Below are 22181 nucleotides of genomic sequence, written 5' to 3'. Positions count from 1 at the left end.
ACAGCATTTGAGAAAAATGAATTTGATATGTAGGACAGAAAGGTCATGAATTCTTAAACCCAATTCAATTTGCTTTACTCTGTTCAATTTTCCCATGGGCATCTGTTTAAATATTTCCAGGTATGGGAAAACTCACTATTTAATTCTGAAATATTTTAAGGCGATTAGGGTTCCTGACAGGCAACCCAGTGTATTTCCTATACAAATCAAGGCACTACTCCTTGTAAGCTTGTTTTTGTTTGAACAGACAGCTGCTCCCCACACAGAGCTATGTGGAAACCATCGGGACAAAGACCAGCAGTTTGTAAGAATAAGTCCAACAGTAGAATTGTGCACCTAATTAAAAGAATTAAAATATTCTTAAAACTTAATCTAAACTTACATCTTACTCGAGATTTAAATGTATTATTCAGAGTCACTAACCAGTGCACAAAATTACATTTTCCTAAGCCACTCACTGTTCTGCTCATGGATATTTTGAGTGAGAAGATAGGAAGTAATGTCCTATCAGAGTAGCAGTACATTCCACCTGGAAATATACCAAGAGGAACAGCAAAAGTACCCAGAAAATAAGACAAATACACTGCATATTACTGAATGCCCATTTGATTTAAAAACATTTGCATTTACACTTACGTTAAATTATTTTTTCACGCTCAAGACAATAGAGACATTGCTACTTGACTTCGGCATTTTTTGTGTAACACTAATATCACTAAGGATTTAATCATGCTTTTTCTGAGCACTACAGGTTTTTCTTAGCTCGCTGAACTACATCCAAAGATTAGCACATATGTTTTGAATTCACAGGTATCTGAAACCTTCAGAAATCAAACAGCCAATATAAAATTTTCTTTCATTGCCACTTGACTCCACTGAGGTGCAACAGTGCATAAAACAAAGTGCAGGTGTGTACACAGGCATGGGCACATTCAGACTTTGTGGTATGCATTAGGGAGCCTGTTTCCAAATTCCTTAACCTTCCCTTCCCTGTCCCTCTCTTCCCCAGGCAACCAGATTCTTCAAGCACAATGGTGCTCAAACAGAAACTGTATGCATGGAGTTCTGTTTTGTATACTAAACATATACATGGAAGGAAAGAGACAGTCCACTGGTGCTGCAAATCTCAGTCATAATTGCAAGTCAACTTCATAGACGTGTTAAAGTTTGAGAAGACTTCTTTCTTTTGTTTAAGAAGATAAACCTATATTACTTTCAAGCTTACATGAAACCAGTAATTTTTTCATCAATTACCTAAAGCCATTCATTTTATCCATCCAGTCAAATTGCAGAGATTCACAATTACCTGCTCATTCCAACCCATGTAAACTATTGACATCTCATTTCTAATAAATCCTGTTTCATACTTCAAATGCATTCAGCTGAATGTACATTTTTGACAAACAGCATTCATAGAGGGCAACCGTGATCATCCAGACTGACCTACGCTGCACAGGGCAAAGAATTTAACTCGGTAATTTCTGCATTGAGCTCACATGCATCTAGCTGAGCTAGATCACACCTTATAGAGTGATATACAACCTTGATTTAAATATTTAAATCAACAGCAATAACATAATTTGGTTAATTTAGTGTTTTGGATTTCTCTGTCTACAGCTGTGACCCTCAGATTCACAAAACTAGTGGACTAATTTCTTCCATACATTTAGTACACAGGTCAAATTCCCAACTTGAATCCTAAGGTTCAAGCATTTGATAAATCCTATTTCAAAAGACAATTATTACTTACTGGGCCTCAGATCTGACAGGATTAGACCCAAAGTTTCATTCTATGCACAAGAAAACACAGTGATACACTTACAGCTATCAAACAAGTTCTGTAAAGCCAGCTCATTTGTCCACAAACAAATAATGTAGAGCAAAAGCAGTAAGTGATGAATACTACTGACTACCAAAGATATACTGGGAGACCCATTCTCACAAGTATTAATGCAGCTCAGAGATCAGTAATTCTGTCAATTTAACTTGTCAAGTTATAACAATAGATCTCATGCAAACTTCTTAACATAGATATCAAAGAAGTTGGAATTTCAAGAGTCTCACGAAGATCTTCCATGAATGAGGGTTTTGTGAAGTACTTTTTTTCAGGGGCCAGCTCTAGTATACATTTAAATACATTGTTCATTCTAAAACAAAGGAAACACCACTGATCATTTCTAAAATTCCACGTGCAAGAATTTGATTTTAACTTACAAAATCAGTTGCGTGTTCTGAAATAAAACCACAGACACCATACTTGTGTCATGCAATTGCACAGCTGAGAAACTGAAGGTATTATGCTTAAAGGTCTGTCAGCACCTGGCAACAGGGACCAAGGTGACACTGACCTCGCCTAGCGAGAATTACTTACATGGTTATGTTCATTAACTTCCAAGTACAGTAGCTTTGAACAATTATTTGTTTCACAGCCCTCATGAAGAGGGCCTCCCCACCATCTCTCTCCTTTTGGATGTCTACTGAGCCATATTATAACTAAGTGTTCTCAGACAGGTTGCCATATATCTCCATATGTTCATGGTAAGAGATGATCTAACCAAGCATGACAGCAGGAAACCAAGATAATAATTTATATTACCAAAAGTCTTTCCTCGATCAGGAACACCTAAGTTAACATTCAAAGGAAGTCTGACAAGTGGACAAAAGAATTCACCTGAAAATACATCCTTTATTTTGCTGCTGTTAGCCTGGTATCTTCTGTCAAAAAAGAAAAAAAATGCTCCTCTTTTTCACTATGTTATAGGCATAAACATGTTTACCTATAATATCTCTGCTTCGCATCTTGATTATTTCAATGCATTCTTGGTTAAGTCATATCTTACTCCTACTCAGAAAAGATAAATAGTTTTGCTTTCTTTAAAATAAGAGTGAGTGTACGCTGAAGAGACATTTTCTCGAGGAAACTGGATGGCTCTGAAAATTTCAAAAGCAAGTTCTAAGTCACAGAGCTTTTATTTTTTCAAAGCGTTCAACTATAATTTCCTTTTACCTCATCCCTTACTTCATTACTGCAATTACTTTAGATGATCAAGTGTAAGACAGAAAAAAAACCTGCAAGCAGAAGGCAGCAAAATCTTTTCAATGATTAAACTTTGCCTTTGAAATTCATATTTACATATGATTTGGTAATCTAAGAGCAAACAGGAAATCTGCAGATTAAGAATATTTTACTAGGTGAAGCGCATTTTAACGAACAATAGATATCTTTTGAGATACTTGCTGCTTGCATTTTTTAATTCTTTACTCCTGCGGAGAGCTGGAAGGAAACACTGTGGTTTTAACTAATATGCTTACTCAGCCTAAATAGAGTTTAAAATATTCGTTTAATCCAGCTCTTAGGACTCAAGGCCTGTCAAATGACAACTAGTGAATATATTATGGCTTGAGAATAAACCCATATATGGAGACTATTTATTTTTAACTACTGAAAATAATATTAATTGGTGTTGCATTCACAGTAGAGGTGTGCTACCAGAATGCAAACAAGGACAGATTACTCAGAACAGAGGACAGGCAGTGATTTTGAAACATTAATTAGAAACACAGGGGAGAATAGTGGGGAAAAATGAATGTGCTGATTGTGAGAAAAAGAGAAACCTTTTAGAGTAAAGCATCCAGAATAAGACTTCCAGTAAAAACAGAAATATGCAGTCGGCTGAACACAGTATGCATGTCTACAGTGCTTACAGAAAACCCTATTTTCTACAGTTGTGCAGTGCACTGAACATCAGGCCATCTTTCTACAACACAGTACCTATCGACTCACCAGGTTTACTGCAGACGAGCTGCACCTCCCACAGAAATCAATATGACTTCTGGAAGTGGACTGGGTGGTCATGGAAAGCAGTACTAAATAAAGCAATAACTTTATTCAGATGAATTGTGCAACTCCTTGTGTTAAACTAGTGGAACTTTAAGGTGGTTAATTTTCACAGCACTAGTACCACCACAAGTAGCTGTTGCTATCTGGATTTTGGGGAAAGATGCAAAACAATATTTTAATTTGAAATATTTAAGATGCAAGAGATACTATGGAGTAACAGTTTGCCTCTGCTGTTTGCTAATATGGAACTTGAAAGCCACAACAGCTTCGACACAAAATTTCACTTTTTCTGCTAATATCTTCCATGCACCTTCCATTGTGATGCCTTTATTTCAAGCTTCACTCAAACCATGGAAAAAAAAACCACAAAAAAACCCGCAAAGCCAACTTAGAATTCAAATCATAAATGAACCCGATTCTAATGCAGATTACCACAAATTGTAACATCAACTTAAACCCCTATGATTAATGAAATGCAACAAATGAAGTAACATGCATCAGAAACTTCTGCTTGTGCCCTCATGAGGAGCTCCCTGTGAAAAGGAGATCTGAGTGAAGGTTAGCATAAACTCTTTCTGATTTTCTACTGTGCTACAGTACAGACAGGTCTAAAAATTTGTTATGTAAAGAACCAACAACACTAAGACAGACACATCGAAGCACAAAACAGAAAATCAGAACCTCACACCTAGACATAAATGGTTATCAATTTAAAATTTTAAAGCCTGATTTAGATAGCAGTATAAAACAGAACTAGAGCCAGTAGCACAAGCCCAGTACACATGCAGCTATACCATCTATTTATTTTTGCTTTACTGTCCTCTCTGAAACAGAGGTAAAAGTTGGTCTCGCTGTGTCTCTCACCCATGTGCAAGTTTAAGGGTGGAGAAGGAAAGACTCTGCAGTTTAACTGCCATGACTGACACCAAAATTAACATGCATATTTATTTCTTTAACAAAAAGAACCTGCTTAGGAACCTGATTTTACTTTTGGTTACACTGATCCAAGTTAGAAGTGAACTCGTTGGAGGTGACCAACTATGCTGTGATTAAGAAAAGACTCAAACTACAGTCATAGTAATTCCCTGCTGTTGCAGGATGCAGCAGATTATTTCATTGAAATTCATATTGATTTGTTGCAACACAGCATATTAATGCAATATAAGTACCAACAAAAGGGTTTTTCCTGAAATAAAATCTTTACTGTTAAACACATGCTGGATTTTATTGATACTAATTTTTTTACGACATTGCAATCACCAATTTTCTCACATTATCAAATAAGATAGTTTAAGTCTAAAAATGGAGGATTACACACTTAGATTTATTGCAAATAAAGTTAGTCTTTTAGATTTCAGAGAATAAGTTCCATTCATATCTAATTTAATCTGTTAGAATTAATGGATCATAGAAGAGTAGTTACTAAACACATTAATGACATTTTAATACAGTCATGAAAATTATATTGTCATAGGAGTCTCACATACAAAACCAATTGACTACAAAGCTTCATTGTTTCAGTATGTAATACTGGAATTAGATCATTTCTTTTCTAAATTAATCATTCCTGACTGACCTATACAGAAACAAAAATAAGGTTTTTTGCCTATACGTACATGAAAAATACACCTGTGTATACATATATATGCTCCTTAATAAAGCCAGCCATATTTCTAGCAGTTGTTTATGGTTTATTCTTAATTCAAGAACCGTTCTTCCTTACAAAATAGCAAGATGATAAATTATTTTCATGACTTTGATGAGAAAAATAATTAAAAAGCATCATACGAAATCTGATCCACATTTGCCATTGTCCTGGTCTCGCCTGGGATAGAGTCAATTTTCTTCATAGTAACTGGTGCAAAATTATGTTTTGGATTTGGTGTGAGAAAAACGTTGGTAACACACTCATGCTTTTAGTATAAACATTACTTAGCAACAGCTAAGTCAAGGACTTTTCAGTTTCTCAGGGCCAGAAGGCTGGAGGAAGCACTATTAATTGGGAGGGGACCCAGTCAGGACAACTGACCCCAGGGATATCCCACACCATATGGCATCACGCTCAGCATATAAAGCTGGGGGAAGAAGAAAGAAGGGGGGATGTTCAGAGCTACGGCATTTGCCTTCCCAAATCACCGCTGGGCGTGATGGAGCCCAGCTCCCCTGGGGGTGGCCCTGAACACCTGCCCGCGGTGGGCAGTGGGCACTGAATGCCTGGTTCCGCTCGGCTCCTGCGCGTGGCTTTTGCTTTACCAGTTAAACTGTCTTCATGTCAACCCACCGGTTTTCCCACTTTTACTCTTCCTGTTCTCTCCCCCATCCTGACCAGGGGGCAGTGAGTGGGCGGCTGTGCAGGGCTGAGTGCCCAGCTGGGGTTAGACCATGACACCCATCTTTCACAACAGAGAAGCTGTAGATTTAGGCTGCAGCTTGGGAGTTACTAGCTAATGATGCCTGCCCGGCTTGCTGAAAAACAGTGCACTCTTTCAGCAGTCTGTGCCCATTTAACAACTAATGATACCACTGATTCTGGTTTATTTCTTTTTGAACAGGAGACACTACACAAGAAGAACCAACAGCCTTAAGAAAAAATATCCCTGTAAACTTGCGCATTACTATTGCTCTGACTAGGAAGAAGGCTGAAATTGAACAGAGACATGCCTGCTCACTGCCTGCTCCTGAGTTCTTGCTAAATATACACATCTCAATTGCCAGGAGAGGTAACATTTTTAAATTTAAGTTATCTGAGCACCTTGTTACACTCACTTGCCATTTCTTTCATGCATTTGACTAAAAATGAGGCACCTTAATGTCTTCAACATTACTTAAGTTTTGAATAGTTACAAAAAACAGACGATTCAAAGCTGGAACCTGCGTGCAACACTATTTTACAGTGATATTCACCATTCTTTGCATTTTACTGAGATGCTAAAACTGATTCATTAAAGTTCATTTTTTTTGTTTTGTTGTAGGAGTTTTTTTAAACAAACATTATTACCAGATAGTAACTGGACACTGGCAGACACACATGCACCTTAAATAATTACTGAATTGTTTTCAAGGAGGTAATAGACCTTGTGAAGAAAGTTTTGTACCCTTTGCCTTTAATTTCTTGAGCAAATCCTAGTAACACACTATTTTAAAAAAGCATATTTGCTAATTTCATATTTAACACAGCAAAGCACTCTGGCAGCATCCCGTTTTCACACATGCACACGTACAGCCAAACACAGAACACCCCTAACCAGCACGGGTCCCTGAATAACAGAGGTCTTTCAAGCAAAGTGGCAGATACACCTTTTCTGACAAGCTGGAACTGTAATAAGATCCCTGCTACATGTATCGCACTCACCTGTATATGAATGAAAACAATGCGATCAATTTTTGTAATGTTTTGAAAACCCTTTCACAATAGACCATCTCTGTCCCAATGAAAACATCAAGAAATCTAGAAGGTACAAGAAAATGTCCCTTAATACTTAAAAAAAAAAAATCAGATTCTAATAAATACCAGAAAACAATAATTAAAAAACTAGTTTTCTGAAGAAATTCTACAGTTCAATCAGAACTTAAAGCTTCATCACTTCAGAGGCACTATGTAACTACATTTTTACATAAGTTACAGTTCTCATGAGTGTCCAAAATACAAGACATCAAGTACCTGATCACAGATTTTCAAATTAGTGTGAAGGCATAATAATGGAGACACATGTTCAATGAGACTTCCTGAAAACATCTACAGCAGTCTGCTGCCTAGCTCCAAAGGTTTACAAGGATCAGTTGTTCAAAAGAAGTTTAGCATCTAAGCACGTTAGTTAGCAATTTTGAAAAATGCTACTAGGCACACCTAGATACCATTGCAACTCAGGTCCTTGGAAGCTTTGATTTTACTGAAAAGTCACATGGTAACCCATGCACTAGCTCACTACTGGCAAGACAACCCAAGCTGCTGCAAGAACCCTGCTCTCCAGGCTGTGGTCTGAGCCAAGCAGCTGTAAGCCAGCCCTGTCTTGGAGCCAGAGTCATATTGGCTCACTGTATTCCCATGCGACTGCTTTGGCATGCTACTCAGGCAGAGGACCACAAATCTATGCCAGCATGGCTTCCCAAACAAATTTCCTCTGTCCTCCACCACCTTGAAGGAGAATTATGGTGAGGCTAGGTTTGTCGATGCTGAGTAAACTCTCCCTGATGCTCTGCCATCCCATCAGAGCAGAGAGTGTACCACTAAGTAAGAGATGTACAGCTGCATACAGCAATAATCAACAGATTTGTCCACCACTGCTTCAAAGCTATTGTCCAAATCTACAAACATCACTGCATCACTGCGCTACTTTTTGAGAATGTAATGTAATAATACAAACTGTGGTCTCTGGATAATTCAATGAAGAGTTGCATTCTTTCTTAGTTAAGATTATCTGCTTAGCGTATCATCTTCCAGAATCCACTTAAAGTCGGCAAAAATAGTCAGGTAAAACACTACTTTTCAGAAAACACCTATTTCCTCAAATTCAAGCATGCTTTTCACTATTAAAACCTGTATCAAACTCCTCCTCAAAACAACAAACAAAAGAATTGCTACATCTCAGTCTGTTTCAGTAGTAGAAAAAGAAGGGCTGTGACTCCGCAAAACCATTACTCCTAATACTGTACTGGAAGACTTCCACAAATTCTCAGAAAGATTTATAATAAAACAAATAGTTCAAAGATTAACACACATCCCAAATTAAAAAAAAAAAAAACAAAAACAAAACACAACAAAACCAAAGAAAACAGGAAACATTGGAAACACCCAAGAATTACTGTTTCCCCTCCCACTTGCTTCAAATCGTAGATGAACAGCGTTATGATTCTGTCATGTAAACACATGCATTCATGTGGGCAGGGAAAGAAAACTTCAGACCGCAAATGGCTTCGGTGGCTTACTAAACCTTAACCTGCCATAAAATTAAGATCAAGAACATAACACCATTTGGCTGCTGTTTCGGCTCAGTGGTCATTTTGCATTTAGCATGTCATCATATAACACAGCCCAGAGAAGGTTTACAGGGCCTTTTCCACACCAGACCTGGTTTCCATTCCACAGAGTTTAGAGCATAAACCGATCTCAACATCACAAGACATTGAAGATGATGCATCAAGGACAAATGTAAACTAAGCAACTTTAGAGTGTTTTATGCTGTTACCTATATTCCAGGTTAATATGAGATTTTTATACTGGTACATTACTGTGTCTGAGGCCACTGGAGTTATGCTGCAGCTTCTTTACCAGATTGCATTATATTTCTTCACAGTTCCTATCTACTTTCAAATTTAAGCAAACCCCAGGGAATGCAGCCATTCGGTATTTTTGTTGATAGCTTAGCTGCTTTGCCGCCATCTCTCTCAAGAGAGCTTGTTAGGTGTAATACCTTTAAGAAACTGTTTAAGTAACAGTTTGTTCCAAGTCCTGAGAAAAGTAAAAATAATTTTAATTATGTTCTCATTTCAATGCCAGGCCATCTTATTTACTATGACAACCAACTACATTCTGTACTGCAACAGATTTTGAAAAACAAATGAAAAAACATCCCAGGCTCCTTAAGCTAGGGAAGGCAGCTTTATTTATTCAGCAGTAGGTTTCTGAAATGCCTATCATAAACTATAAAAACATTTGAACAGATATTTCTTATTGCAAAGGGAGGAGAAAGAAAAATCTGAAGTATAGCTTGAAGACAAGTCATAAGAACACTGCATTTGTCGAGCTTCAGCTGATCCTAAGGTATCAGAAAAACATGAATGAAAAACCATCAGGAAAAAGAAAAGTAGCAGCCTTCCCATACTTGGTTGAAGGAACTAATACCACTATAAAAGCTATAAAACAAGTGCTTTCATTTCTCACTGTAAATGTATTCTTACAAACATTGCAGAGCCACCAAACTATTCAAAACTAAAATGCCAAGGGCCACATACCCAGTCTTCTGCTCTGTCTCTGCCAGTCACTTTAGTTTTGCCCCCACCCTTCCCTTTATTTCTACTTGCGTCTTAACACGTTATCTACCTGGCAGATTTTTCTCCTTCTGTTAGAACAAGAAATAAGGGATAAATGAAGACATGTGCATAGACATAGAAAAGCAAAGAAAATGGCCTGAATCCGTTTTAGAAGATCAAAAAAGGAACAGAAGATGTTTATTACTTCCATTGTAAATGGGAGGGGAAAAAAAAAAACCAAAAATCACTTATTGGCACAGCACTTTTTAAATGGGGAAATGTGGAGAAGTGCCATCTTATGTTTTAAAGGAAAAGTTTTAAAGTGATGCACCAATAAAACTCTTTCAGATTAGGTAAACTGAACTAATGACATTTTATTTCCAAAATCCAATCTATCATTTTCTGAAAGATATTCATCATACAGCTGTTGAATAAAACAGTGATAGTACTAGCTAGGATAAAAGATCTTGTTTATCTGAAAAAGTCATACTTTGTAAAAGTAACCACTACTACAAAGCTTGTAATAAATGTTACTCAGTGAATTCACAGCACATCTGTAAGGTCTGCAGTAACAAAGTCATTAACTCCCAGTGCAGAGTGTTTCAGGAAGACTGCTTGCATAACTGATTTTGATGGAAAAGACTGGCAGACTTGGAAAAGCAAAGGTGAAAAAAACAAGAATACTTAACCCTCAAAAAGCTTTCCAAAAAGCTGGACCTGCCTACGTTCCAAGTCCCTCAATCCTGTTTCCAAACAATGCACTGAAACCTCAGGCTTTTGAATTCCACCTCCTGCAAGCCTCACATACTGGATAACCTCCTTGCTGAAGCTGAAACCCCCGATACTTTGATTACGATACTACTTATTTGCTGTGCAGGTGCTTTGTTGGGGGAAGGGAGCTCAGGTGATTATTTTTTTTTTTTCATCAAAAATTGGGTCATCATCTCTTGGCTATGGCTTTAGCTTTTGTGAAAATAAAACCACTGCAAAATACTTACCTCAGTGGAAATGAGCTCTTTTCCATAATGCATTGAGATGCCTTAGAGCAGTGGAAGTGTTCGTACTATGACTGTGAAATATTTTGCTTTGAGCAGTACCATATCTATGCATATAAACTGAATCTCCAGCAGATAGATTTGCTGAAATCCACCAGTTTTGTCACTGACATCACCAGGATGAGGGTGGTTTATTCATACAGATATAGCCATACACTTTCTAATTTTTTTTAAAAAAAAAAAAACAACACACCATAAACAAACCTAACCAAACAAAAAAAATCCACATAATTGACAATACATTAAATAAAGGAAACTCTTAACTAAAAAGCTTCAACAGGTTTGATATACTGACCATTGATCAGTATTGATCACTTCTAATCGTCGTTCTAACCTAGTATTTGTACTTCCTTCTACTTCCATTAAAACAAATGTCAAAACTCTCCCAAGAAGATTATCTCCTTCACAGGTCTTAATGTACCAGAAACACTCACTTTTGAGCTCAAATGTGCTATATTTCAAACAGCATAGTCTTAAAGAATTACTAAGTATACCAAGAATGCCATGAGGCTGCTAAATATTACACCTCTTTCCTTAACGAGATCAGGGTCAGAAGCATCAGTTTAAGCTTCCATGTTTTCTTCTTTTTTTAAATATTCATGTAAGAAATAATGATTATACACCTTGGCAGTTTTAAAAGTTTGTCTTGCACACTACTCTAGATATTTGTCAATTAAGAAATAGTGATTACGCTACCCTGCTTAAAAACAAATGTTGATTATAATGTCACACAGAAGAGTCAATAGTTCCAATTTGCATGGATGGAGCCATTCAGGCCCTTTATGTTAAGGCATGTAACCTCCTACAAGACCATGGAAGCACACACCTGAGCAAGGTAGTCAAACCTGGGCTTAAATTCAATGTTTCCTTAATTAGACTTCTGAATTTTTGTTGCACATTCCTAAAGCCTTTTGCACAGTGAACTAGAGGTCTAGTTTATTCTTTAAACTAGAAGTCTAGTTTATTCTTCAAGAAGAGAGCCTTATTTGGGGATATGACATGCAAGGGCCTTGCTAACAATTCACTTCCACCACTGCTGATGAAAACATTAGTAAAGGAAGGGCAAACACCCAAATTAATTAAAATGCTAAGTACAGTGAACCACAGCAGAATCACACAGGTCTGGGTGGGCTGGAAAGAATCTTTGAAGTGTGATACACTTCACAGTGCAATCAGAAAGATGTCCTACATGGGTACAATGAAAAGACAGTAAAATAATGTCCTCTTGGGTTGCAGAATTCCTGCTATGAGCAGAGGATCACGTTCACCTCAGAGGGGCTTGCACAGAGAATCTTTTCTGATCAAACTCACTAGATAATATTTTTGATCTTCCTCCATCAGAGCAGCACATTGGCAGCTTCCCCTCCCCTTCCAATTAACACAATCCACTATTACAAACTCATGCCAAGAGTATAGGTCATTAAAAAAAAAATAAATCAAGACTAACTTGTAATACTGTCAACAAGACAGACCCAGCTCTCCATCCACTATTGGGAAAAAAACTGCTAAAAATTCTCATCCTTTAAATTTACAGTATGGAACTATCCCTGTATTAGTTTATACTAGCTGCAAAAACTCATCATCACCTATACAAAAAAAGAGATTCTTCCCATGTTGGCACAGACTTTCTACTAGTCTTCAAACCTCACAGAGGACAAATATTTTACATGCAGTTTCTTTAAGGCAAAGTACATAGCATTCCATGTCACTTTTTAATTTTAAGACAAATACTTCCACTTCCAGTTTGCTACAAGCAAAAATCATTAGAAGTATGAGCATTTCAGGAGTTTTTATAAAATAAGTAAGCTAGTCTAGAAAAACAGTACTTCATTTTACAGATTGTTTTACAGTTTTATAGTATTGCTATGGTCAATAGTACACTATTGTAGTCAGAAAAGATTAACGCATCCCTCTAAGGAATTAAGATGCAATACTGAAGGATTATGTTATGGTCTTCTAATTACTTTATGGCACCCTATAGAGAGAATCAACTTTAAACACCACCATATTTATGTTGATGAAATCATTGCTCCGCTTATGTGTCATTTTAATATGGCACAGCAGACTGTCACAATTACCTCCTGCATACAAGTTTTTACAAATGTTAAAAATCTTAATTATGTCTCTATACTTAATTCAAGAACATTGAGCTAAATTCTTCCCCCAAACAGTGGAAAATAAAGCAATACTCCTAGAACAGATGGTGGGGGACAGAAGTTTGTATTTGCTTTCTTTTATGAAGATGTTGTGTGAAACCTTGGCTCTCAGTGAAGACCACTGGAATCAGTGACAAATTTGCATAACCTGATTCTAGAGTTACAGGAGAGTCATAGGAGTTATGTTCAGCTGTCATAAATTATAACTATAATTTTCAAAGGAGCTAAAGGACATGCTTCTCAAATAAAGCCAGTACTATTAACTCCATGGCAATTCATGGATTTTCTTAACAGTAACTCAAATCTATACACAAGCGTTAAGTGCTTGGGAACCAATTCTGAATGGAATTTCAAACAATTTTGTTCTAGTAAATGCAAAAAATACCCCAGCTGCAATTATAATTATTTATTGCTTAAATAAATACTACAATTTCATGGGGAAAAATTAAAAATGCATTAGGTCCTGCTAACACTTTTGAGAGTTGAAAATATTCCCAAGATGTTCTTGCTAAAATAATGACTTGAGGAAATGTAGTCAAAGAAACTTCCCTATACTCTCAAATATGTTATTACATAGATGATCACACTACATGCATTTCAAGTCAGTATTCTGACTACTCTTTTGGAACCTAGGGGTCAGCATGTGAGCTTCCTCCCCTGCCTTTGCTGTGCTGATTAAGCAGCAATTAAACTATTTCACTATCTTCATGGTGTTTTCCTACACAGTTTGGGGGATTTTCTGATGGTTAATCTGTCTGACCATCATTAACACATTACAGCTAGAGGCAACCATGAGAGAATGATTAATTAAGCAAGTGATTTGCAATTTCTTTTGCCCTGTCCAACCCCCTAAAATTAAGTGGTTCAGGCTTAACCACCGTACCACAACGAAGATGAGTAAAATGCATTTTACCTCATTATTCTTGTTTGAATAGCAAATTACCTAAAACCGACTCATTCAGCTACATCAGTGAGAAACTGCACATTTTTTGTTAGCCTTGTCTTACAGCCACGTCTTCTTCACATGTCCTTTCTGCTACGAGTTCTATTACACCACTTGAAGCACTGCTATTTATAAAGCAACTACACAAAACAGTTCAGAGGAAACCAGTTGGATAATAAAGTTTCATAGCAGCTAAAAAGCAGCAGAAGCATTGAGCAGAGCCTCAGGTACTAAGAGGTGAGGAACAACTTCTTTATTTCATGAGTGATCTCCCTGAAGTCAATGGAATAACACAGACACTCAGGGAATAACACGGTGCAAGTGAGAAAAGGTGCTAGAAATCGGCTTGAGTTTTATAAGCAAGTATCTTCAGCATTTTAAAATGCATCTTCTAAAAGTGAAATTGTAACAACTTTGTTACATGACAAACTCATGAATGGTAACTCCTCCAAATCTTATCTTTCCCCACTTGGCAACAAAGTTATCTTCCCTTACTTCCCCCCCTTTTCCAATTACTTTTCCTTCATATACAAAAAAAGCTATCTTATGCCATAAAGAGTCATGTATTTGTGGACTGGGAAGAGTCTGTGATTCATCTTGCTGAAATATGAGGCTAGCATGTCCCCACGACCTAGACATACAGCACCTTTATTAATTTATATAGGAAAAAGAGACATTTGCTCAAGAAAAGGGGTTGAAAGAATATTCTGGGTTCAGAAGCCAAAAAACTGTCATCATGAATAGCAAAGTCTAATTACAGGGGGGGAACCACAATCAGTTAAACCAAAATTTTAGTAGTTTTTAACATATTCATTTACAGTTTAAGAACAGAAACTGATTCAGAAAGATACAGCTCTCAGTTCATTTCCCTATTCCCTTGCTCCTGGCTGAAAATAAGTTTACTGGAAATCTCTATTAGCAGTATAGCACTGTCTTTGGTGCACTTCCAGGAAGGGTTCTCACTGGACCAAATGGTCTCTGTGCATCCCTTTGGCTCTTCCTAGACTCATTGCCTACTTGCAAGTTCCTTAGTGAACTAAATAAGCAGTGGTGGCATTCACGTGAGTTTGGGGTTTTTTTTATTAATCTGCGTTTGCTATTTGATGAATGGAGATCTTGGACAATCTCCCACTAAAGTTATATTCTAAGTCACGGTAATTTTGTTAATCAGTACATTTCATCCACTGCTCATAGGGACATCCCACACTTGAGAGTAATCTTATGATTCAGATTAATATATGGAAGTAATTCTCATATATGCAATCAGCTGGTGCACAGAGATTTACATATGCATAACTATGCATCACAGTATGCCCAGCTCCACAGAAGAAGCTGGGACAAATCAACATAAGTAGCATGATGAAACTAAATATCATGTTTACATGCAGAGATCTGGTGATTGAAAAGTCTGAGCTTCTACAAATCCGCCAAGTCATATTTAGCCAATATATTGCTATTGTTTCAAGGCATTATGGAACAGTTCTACACCTCCCTTTGCAGCACTGTTTTACTCATAAGTATGTGCCCCATTTAGATCTGAAATGCTACAGACTTCCACTTTGATTTACCTCAAAACAATTTACTGTATTGTTAAAGTCAAATGGGGGTCCAGTTTGGGGAATGAGTAGAACTGATAATGCTGAGTTCAACTTCATTTTCATCTAACTTTTCCTTCCTTCCTTCCCTGTTTACAGTAACAATAATAATTAATTACACCAGCCTTAAACTGTCTGGCCTATTCATTGAAATAATGTCATTAGTTTTCACACTGCCAGACCTCATTTTTTGTCTTCATACTAGATTCACATCTACAATTTTCTTCTAATGCAAACAGGAAAAAAAAAAAAAAAAAAAAAAAAAAAAGAAGTAAGGTTGGGCAGCTCACTGCTGATAACACAATATTAGAGATTGCCTTAGAGAGCTTTGTCCCAAAATTTGTACTAATCTATAAACAAAAGTGTCCAAAGTACAAATTGTGTTCTTTGGTAGCCTCAGTGAGCAAGTTTTGATTTCTAGTTAAAAGAACAAAAATAAAAGCTATACACTTTCAGGAAAGTTAACAATTATTTTAGATACTCATTTTAAAATTCAACACCTTTCATTTTAATTAAGCCAAAGGTATATCAGAACTGTAAAAGCTGGCTGTGTACGTAACACATTAAAAATGCTCAAACAGCTGACAAATATGCATATACTAATGCAAAGAAATGTCTGCTGTGTTAGAAGTAGAGATAATCAGGCTATGTTACAATCCCAGATGAAAGAGGAACAGAAATCTGTATATAGGGCAAGTGACACCATAATCTGTTCTTGTTTTCCCTTAAAGAAGCCAATTCCTTCCTGGATTTCCTACAGTTCTTCTGTTTTCCAAAATCTGTTGATTGTAATAGTGGTAAAATGCAGAACTTTAAAAAATATTCTATGATGAAAAATAACTCGCAGCGAAATAAAGACTCTGCGCTGTTTGCCAGATGGCAAAATGTATGTAAATTGTTGTTGGAGAGTCCCTTAAGAAATGCTCACACAAAACGCCACAAAGCAATTCTTTCTATACAGTATGAACTGATTTTCTGAAGTTTGCAGAAAGTGGCAGACTCTTGTCCTACTACTATTTGCAGGCTACACATCTTGGACATTACAGAAAATGCAAAAAGGACAAAAATTCCTCTTAAAGTGTAGCACTGAGTCTGTCATTAAAAACCTTTAAACACATATTTAAAGGATCACGGGCATTTCTACACATTAATGTACTTTCTTCCACAGTTTTTTGGATTGCTATCACAAAACTGAAGTTCAAAAAGAATACAACTATGACACTATTTTATTAGAAGTGATAGCAGTTTAGACACTTTGCTGTATCTAAACCATCTCAAGTATTTCTTGTAATGAAATTCCAAAAGATATCCATTCTTATGCTAACACTTTTGCATTAAAAGGGGTTTACTGATATTGCCCATTAGGTACACTTACCAGCCAGCAAATACGTAACAAAAACAGCTTACCTTTCAATATGTTTACAAGCACCAATATGCACTATAACAGCCACATAACACACATTGAAAGAGAATGAGAAATTATAAATATTGAAAAAAAAAAAGAACACTACCAACTCAGAGGTACATATTCTTTAGAAATAAATAAAAACACAGAACTATGTGTATTTTATGTGGCTAGTACTGCTGCATGCAACATTTGCAAAGTAATTACTGTAATTCACAAATACTTCTATAGAAGAAACTAATAAATCAATCTGTTACATTAGTAGCATTTTCAATTGTGGACTGTATTATGAAGCTTTAATATATATTCATCAGGTAATTGGTAAGAATTTATAGTATTTCATCCTTTATAAGCACTGAAAAGTCAATATTATTTAACTGTTGCACAAACGTTAATAAAAAGTCATAATCCAGGGAGCTTACCCCGGGTTAACAGAAAGAACCCCAGAACCATCCAAAGTTATTTCCAATGTCCACCCCAAGAGATCTGGAAAAGAGAATAACAAAGGGTTTGTGACAAAGCTGACACAGAGTACTCTGAAAGGAGCAAAATCAATTGTGACATTTTTCATTTATTTGTAAATGCCTCTTTCGCAGTATGCTCACTCAAAACGACAGTTGACTCTTATAGAATAGGGGAGGTGATGGCAAAATAGAGGAATCCTGACAGTTGCTTTAATGAGATTCTGCATTAGGACCACTCTACCACTTTCCCTCAACAAGAAGTATGCCCTTCACTTTCAATCTTACATCCTCCAATTTGGAAAGATTAACCCTATGAAAAACTCTACTCTGCCTCATCTAATCAGCATCACAGCTCTTCTTTCTACCTTCTTCGCTGTCTCACCGACATTTAAGTATGGATCCCGCTCACAATTTTAAATACATACAAGTAGCATAAAGCAAATTAAACTTCAACTTGATAGTGTTACTTTAATCAAAGTCTAGTTGCAGTGTGTGTGGTGAGGGAAGGACAAGACTCTCAAAATAGATCTTAGTTGCTATTACAAAAGTGTGCAAGCCCAGGGAACACCCCTTCCACTCTAGGAATGTTACTACTGGAAGTGTTCAGTGCAGGAACCTCCGATACTCAATTTTCTTTATTGCAAAAATAAATAGGGAAATTTGTAACATGACAGGAAACTTGCCTTGCAAATACTGAGAGAATAATCATTCTGGGAACAGAAGCAGATAGAATTTTAACAGCTGTAACAAAGTGCAGCATGATACCAAATATTTCAGGAAGAGGCCACTGGCTTGAGGATCTAATGCCTGAGTGTGCTTACTCTGACATACCTCCAATCTGAGATATTTCATTCTCAAGTTTTCCAGCAATAACACTTCTTTTGTTGTTCAGACTTGTTTTCTAGTACTATATCACATAACTTTCAATGGAATTAGATGACAGTACTGAATGTATCACAGTAGCCTCAGGCTGCACTGAAATTAGTATTTTATTCTCTGTTAACATCAGTAAAACATATGTTACTACAACCGTAAGTCTTTTGTAAAGAAAAAAAAAATACAACCTCTTATTGGCATGCTAAGAAGAGCTTGAATCCTAGCTCTTTTGCTGCAATCCTAGTTCTTCTGGGCAGCAAAGCTGGTGAAGGGTCTACAGAACAAGTCTTAATGAGGAGTGTCTGAGGGAACTGGGGTTGTTTAGCCTGGAGAAAAGGAAGCTCAAAGGAGATCTCTGTCTCTACAACTACTTGAAAGGAGGTTGTAGGCAGGTGGTTGTGTCTCCCAAGTAATGAGCAACAGGACAAGAGGAAATGGCCTCAAGTTGTGCCAGGGGTGGTTTAGATTTGGTATTAGGAAAAATTTCTTTACTGAAAGGATTGTTGATCATCGGAACAGGCTGCCCAGGGAAGTAGTTGAGTCACCACCCCTGGAGGTATTTAAAAGGACATGTAGATGTGGCACTGAGGGACATGGTTGTTGGACTTGGCAGTGTTAGGTTAACAGTTAACCTCAATAATCTTAAAGGTCTTTTCCAACATAAACAATTCCATTATTCTAAGTAAACAAGTTTGAGTTGAAAAAACTAAACATCTGCATAATACTGCTTGGTCTGTTTCAGAAAACAATTCCATATCACCTCTATATGAAATCTGGCTAAATCATGTTTGGGGAGTTAGCAATGAATTCATTTATACAACAACCTGCTAGATGATTTGTCTACATAAACTGTGAGTAAAGATCTTCCATTTCTTGAAAAACACAAAAGAAGAGAGAGATGGGTCATCTTCATGAGTTACAGAGCAGTTTCCTTGACATCCTTCAGAGAACCAGCACAGTAATCCACAGCTCAAGCAAAACTTCCACTTTCCATTTGATTCATTTGCTTCAAAAAAGCCCACAACTTTTCAGAGTATGGAAGAGCTGTCTAGAAGAAATATTTTTGGCACCTTTAATTTGAGGATGCAAACTAAAAGTGTAACTTTTAAGTCTTTTGCAAAATCCTTCCTCGTGTATAAGATCCTTTTTAAAGTCTCAATCAATAGAAATAAGGACTGTGATTCACTTTCAGTATTAGCTTTTATTTGCTCTAACTGAAGATTCACTCTTCACTGAAACATTTTAAAATTAGTGTAACAAAGCCTAGCCCAACATTAAATCACCTACTGAATATGTCAGTCTGAAATAGAGTACACTTCAAAACAAACTCTCTGGCCATTTCCTCTGATTGATATCAAACCTCTTAAGTTAAAAAACCCTTCATATTTCGTTCCTAGAAACACATAGCTACTCCTAGCCACCTTTCACACTTGGATGGAAAGCAGAAAAGGCCAGATTCTGACCTCTGCTCCAGTATGGGAGCACCAACAAAAAATAATGAATACAACATGCATTTACTCTAGAAAGGAAAAAAATTACTATTTGGCTCCAAGGAAGGCCATTTTATAATCCAGGCAAGTGCTATGGAGGCACAGCACAGCAATAATGACTAACATCACATACTAGAGGGAGTAAAAATTTTAATGATACTACTCATAAAACCCACATTTTAAAGGTTACAAAACAGAAACAAGATTACAAAGAAAACACATAAATCATACAAGGTGTCAGGTTCCTACTCCTTAGCTATACTAAGAATTAACAGCCTGTCCATCACAAAATAAACTAGAATATGCTGTACTTTTTTATGAAGGACTGAAAAGGAATGTACACCGAAGTTCAGCAAGCATAAACCACTATAGTCGCTCTTCTGATAAATTATTATGGATATCGTGTTGCTACCTTCACTGATTTATTCATTATTCAATAACATTAGACAAAAATACTTCGCCAAATTTACTTACACCTAGACAAGATCACAAGAAGACATAATTAGCACTATATAGGTCAGGTAAGTTACATGGACTTCTTATCCAGACACATGAATGAACTTAACTATTTGCTTATATGCATTTCATTGTGGCGCCATAAATATCTTTAATGGGGCATCCACATCCAGAGACTAGATCACCTGAATGTGCAAAGACACTTAAATAGCAGCAAACAGCAAAGTCCACTAAAACACTGGAGTGCTCACTGCATTTTGCTTTTAGCTTCTCAACCTTAACTTCAAAACGTTATTGCCTTGCATATAAAATTAAAGTTCACCCAATAAACTGCTGTACCATTTATCAAAGAAGTCAGGCTTCTGAACAAATCACAACACATGAGCACTACACTCCTGATTATCTGCACCACAAATTGACCTGACCTATGAATAACACTGCTGGAAATATTAAGTATATTATAGTTCATATCCATCTGTTACTAGAAGCTGCTAAAACAAGTATTAATTGTAGGTCCAATATGCAAATAGAAATAACACCCTTCCAAAATAAAACCCCCTAGTTAACCATCCTACTGCCCACCTACCCCCCCAATCCAACCTTTATCCTGTCTGTTCTTCATAAACTCACTGATCACTATTCATGTCTAAACACCCTCCCTCTAACGTGAGGCACTAAATTTTACCATCATAATGGCTCAGTCGAATTTAGGCTAATCTATAGGCCGATCAGCCTCCCTGAAACAGGGTGGCTTTGCTGGTAAATTAGGAGATGAATAGGCTTCTCTGGGTGCTGGAAATGTGTAAACCCGTCTTGTTTTCAAGAACAGGGAGATACCCTCTGCACATCTTCACATGGCCCGCAATGAGACTGCTGATGTCCAGACTCTATGACTTTCACCGCAGAAATACATGATACAGTGTACCAGTTCTACCAGTCAAATGGTCTGCTGCACACATGGCTTCTGCCTGTGGCAACAAGGAAGTAGGACATTCTGAAAATACAAACCTTTTCCTCATCTTGTCCTCCATACTGATGAATAAGGGTGTTGCAAAGCAACTTTCTATCCTGCTCTCCACTCGTACCATGAGGATGAAACAGAAGCAGGGCCTTAAATTCTAATTTTTATTACTTTAATTGGTCTGCAATTGCAACTGTGTTTATTGTTGTCCCTATAACCAAGCTAGCAATACAAGACATTTTGAATGGCTGGTCATCAAATCAGTGACTTAGGGCTAATAAGCCACAATCAGCACTGAACTCTGACAGACTTGTCATTCAAATCTACAAACCATCTTTTGAGCTGAACTGGCTTTTGCAGAAATCACACATAGTTTTGCTAAGCAGTCACTCTGTCACAGAAACTGGCACCTTCATTTCACTGCAAGTAATTTCCACCTCCACAATACAAGTGTACTCCTGGCTGCCTTCTGGAAGCAGTATGACAAGGACCAGGCTTTCGCTGCGTAAGACTTTCTGAATACTGGCTCAGAGATCAGGACTTTAGTTTTTGTGAGCTAACTCAGTGTTAATATTACTTTTCTTCTGAATATTCTTCTGTTTGAGCTGTTTAATGAATAACTCAAAATTGATTTATTTTTTCGTAAGAAGAGAAACATTACAAGACACTTGGACGAGGCCATTTTGCTTTGCTGCAAAGTCCAACAAGACTATCAGATAAGGCCTCACCCAAAATCCTTCCATGTCAAAGGGACTATTTCTATTGGCTGGACTTTAATATTGAATACAGATTTGGGATCTAGTCTCAATCCAAATGGACAATGAACCACACAACTACAACAGCTCTCATTGGCAGCACTGATTGGACTTAAAACTGCAACCTTGCATTTTACATTTCTGCATCCAATTAGCTGTTATGAGAAGCAACCAAACTCTTAAAGCTGTACTAGTTAAAGAAAACTCAGTATTT

The 22181-nt window shown here is 36.9% G+C and overlaps 1 protein-coding gene across 2 annotated transcripts in view; it reads right to left on the bottom strand.

Annotated features, from left to right (window-relative positions):
* Positions 1-21703, bottom strand: part of NAALADL2 (N-acetylated alpha-linked acidic dipeptidase like 2) — a 497171-nt gene extending 475468 nt beyond the window's left edge. For both annotated transcript variants that reach the window (XM_080409532.1, XM_080409535.1), the window contains exon 1: positions 17388-21703. The gene's annotated coding sequence lies outside the window, so the exon portion shown is untranslated. The remainder of the gene's footprint in view (positions 1-17387) is intronic.
* Positions 21704-22181: the final 478 nt, after the last annotated feature.

The sequence above is a fragment of the Falco punctatus genome (genome assembly GCF_963210335.1).
Source record: "Falco punctatus genome assembly, chromosome: 13".
In the NCBI taxonomy this organism is placed as follows: Eukaryota; Metazoa; Chordata; class Aves; order Falconiformes; family Falconidae; genus Falco; species Falco punctatus.
Note: the sequence above shows the minus strand (reverse complement) of the source record. Positions and strands in the feature narration are given on the sequence as shown.